Raw genomic sequence first — 3,519 nt, 5'->3', positions numbered from 1 at the left:
ATTCACCCATTTCTCTCCAACCATACATACACTACTTCATTCACCCCATTCCTCTCCAACCATACATACTTCATTCGTCCATTTCTCTCCAACCATACATACTTCATTCGTCCATTTCTCTCCAACCATACATACTTCATTCGTCCATTTCTCTCCAACCATACATACTTCATTCGCCCATTTCTCTCAGACCAACCATACTTCATTCACCCATTTGTCTTTAACTATACATTCTTCATCCATCTATTTCTTTCTTACCAGTCATACTTAATTCATGCCTTTCTTATTGTACAAGCTTCATGACGAGGTGGCCGAGTGGTTAAGGCGTTGGACTGCTAATCCAATAGGGTCTCCCTGCGTGGGTTCGAATCCCATCCTCGTCGCACGAATTTCTTTTGTTCTACATTATTGCTATGGGAAATGGGGTTTAGTTTATTAAAACTTTCGACATCCCAGTGAGAAGTCTTTCTATCCTTGTTAATATTTTTATTATTCTTATTTTAAAATTGCGATGTTTCAAATGCTATTTTGCCTAGAGCCTTCAAACTTGGTCAGCTTAGTCGGACAGCTGTCCGTTTCTTTTGGCCAAACATGGTGGCACCCCGTTTACCGGATCTCCGGATATTATCTGGAACTCAGAAAAGGGCGTCAGCCATGCTGTCACAAGAACCGCTTAAACTAGGTAGCTGAAATTTTACTACTATTTAGCCTTAAGGCGGACGCAGTGCGGAAAGGAATATGGTTCTAATCGGTCCATTATTGTCTGAGATCGCGTGAGGTAAAAAAAAAAAAAAAAAAAAAAAAAAAAAAAAAAATCTGGATATTCCGTATGTCACCTTATTCCATGAAGGATTAAAGTTAGAGCCGGTACAATAATGGACTGTGTTGACCCAAGGTGAAATGCACAAGATCAGTGACCTTAACCTTAATTACCCCTTTTTTTTTTTTTTTTTTTTTTTTTTTTTTTTATGTGACCGACGCTGGGCATAGGCTTCGCAGCCTGCTTTCAAGGCCCAGTAGTCCTCCTACGTACCGGACACCTCTACATGTCACCACTTCGGCGCTAACACCCACCGTCCATATTGAATACATGCTAGGGCTGTCTCATACAGGACTGGTGTATTGGTATTAGCGGGGGCCTGCCCCTGAGGGGTTCGGGGACGGATATTGTTTTCACTCGGTTTGTCTTCGGGGACGGGTTTTGTTTTCACTCGGTTTGTCTGTCTGTTAACAACTTTACGCGAACACTGCTAGTGCGATTTTAGCTAAAATTACAGGGATGATGGTCTGTGACCTTCCAATCACGTGATTAAATTTTGGCCCAAAATGGGCCAAGGCCTAGGCTGTATGCCCCCAAAATGTACAAAACAAAACAAAAAATCGTTGTTTCGCCATAACTCCTTTCAAATTCGTCATATCGGCATGAAACCACAACCTAAAGATGTATCTTTCAAATCTGCATCCTATAATATGCCTCACTACATCAGGGGGGTAACCCCCCAGTTAGCGGTAGAGGGATCAATGTCTGGTGGGTCAGGGCTAAAATTTCAGATAGGCATAAAATCGTAATTTTTCACCCGATTTACTCCAAATTTGATGTGATATCTTTGACTAGATATCTTGTTGTGTTTATACGTCAACACTTTAATGACTGCCTGGGACGGTTTTGTTGTGCCTTGGCACCACTTCTTGTTAAATCATGAGAAAAGGGTATAAGTTATCTTTTATTTTCGTACCCAAGGGGGCGGCCAATGCAGTGCTTTTCCTCGAGTATGTTACTCTCTCATTCACTGAATTACTGTATCTTTTTGGAGGATGGGATCCAGGCCTTTTTTTTTTTTTTTTTTTTTTTTTTCCCTATGAAAGCCCTTCTTTGCATAGTGGTGGACCTTCACTTGGACCAGATCTTAGGCTGAATGAAACCCCCGGGATCCCCTCCGATCTCGGTGAGCAAGGTCATAGTTAAAATTAACCTAGAAGTACGAAATTTTCCATACTGATAGACCTCTGTTCAGTCCAGGCTTAGCACAGTGGATTTCCGAACACAGGGGACTCCCCCCCCCCCCACGGAGGCGCCGTGGGTCCTGGACAAATTTAGTGCCACCGACATTGTTTTTACGTAGGGAAACGAAATTCTGGTCAGTCGTAGACCTTCACCTAGAGCAGGCTTAGGCAGGGTGAAGCTCCTTGGTGATGTCGAAAGTTAGGGATGTAGAGACAAGTAGGCCAGAGAGAGAGAGAGAGAGAGAGATAAAACGACAACGAAGGCTATTTTTTTTTTTTTTTTTTTTTGTCACAGCATGTCTTTCTCTTTCCTGTATGTCACTCAGCTTTACCCAAAATTCAGGCCGTCTTTCAAAATTCATTGCCTGAGTTAAACTTCCCTGTCGCCGGGTCCTGAAGTGGGTGTAGTTTATTTCTTGCAAACTTGTTCAGCAGCAGAGTTGCATTGTTACCATTCATATTTTAACACACACACACACACGCACACGCACACACACACACACACACATACAGTATACCTTTCCTTTATCCACTTCCCAATATTTTTCTCCATACACAGTAGCTACAGCCTTCCTGTCTTCTCTGTTCTTCCCCTCCAAACCTATCCCCTGTGTTCCTCCACTTTTACGTCTGCTTTCTCTCTCTCTCTCTCCTTATACGTGGCCTTCTGTATCTCCCGACTTATACTTTGTTTACTTCCTCAAATTCCCTGCCTTCATCCTCACCACTCTCTTATACTTTTTCTCATACTTCCCTTTCGTTGTCTTTCCCTTTCCCTGTAATCCTTCTCTCCCTCTTCTCCACTTCTCCCTTCATTTTTTTCCTCACTCCGCTTCCTCAGTATTTCCGTTCCTGCAAACTCGCTACTTCCACATTTTTCCCCTCTACGAACTGTCTTCCACTTTTCCACATTTCAAAAAAGCCATCTCCGTTCTTCGACTTATCCCTCCATTTTTCTTCCACCCTCCTCAAAATATTCTCTCTACACACACTCTACTTTACATTTTTCTTTGTCCTTTCCTTATTTCCTTACGTATTCTTCCTGTCCGTGCAGTCTTTCTTTCCGTCCATCTACCTTTCCTCCGCTTATCCCTCCACTTTTTCCCCCCAATCCCTCCACCTTTTCCCCTCTATCCCTCTACCTTTCCTCTGCCTGTTTCTCCACCTTTTTCACTCTGTCCCATCACCTTTTTCCGTCTATCCCTCTACCTTTTTCCGTCTATCCTTCCACCTTCATCCATCTATCCCTCCACCTTTTTCCGTCTACCCCTACACCCTTTTCCCAATATTCCTCCACTTATTTCCGTCTATCCCTGCACCTTTCTCCCTCGGTCCCTGCACCTTTCTTTCCTCTACCCCTCCACCTTTCCCCCCGCCCATCCTTCCACCTTTTTTCCGTCTATCTCTCCACCTTTCTTCCCTCTATCCCTCCACCTTTTTCCTTCTATCCCTCCACCTTTTTCCTTCTATCCCTCCACCTTTTTCCCTCTATCCCTCCACCTTTTTTCCGTCAAT

General features: G+C 43.5%; 1 non-coding gene across 1 annotated transcript; it reads left to right on the top strand.

Annotated features, from left to right (window-relative positions):
• The first annotated feature begins 301 nt into the window (after nt 1-301).
• On the top strand, nt 302-383 carry TRNAS-GCU (transfer RNA serine (anticodon GCU)). The gene has a single exon. It is a non-coding gene; the product is annotated as a tRNA-Ser (tRNA).
• The last annotated feature ends 3,136 nt before the right edge of the window (nt 384-3,519 follow it).

The sequence above is a fragment of the Coenobita brevimanus genome, chromosome 68, assembly GCF_032717465.1.
Source record: "Coenobita brevimanus isolate Jiangsu-jjx chromosome 68, ASM3271746v2, whole genome shotgun sequence".
Taxonomy (NCBI): Eukaryota; Metazoa; Arthropoda; class Malacostraca; order Decapoda; family Coenobitidae; genus Coenobita; species Coenobita brevimanus.
Note: the sequence above shows the minus strand (reverse complement) of the source record. Positions and strands in the feature narration are given on the sequence as shown.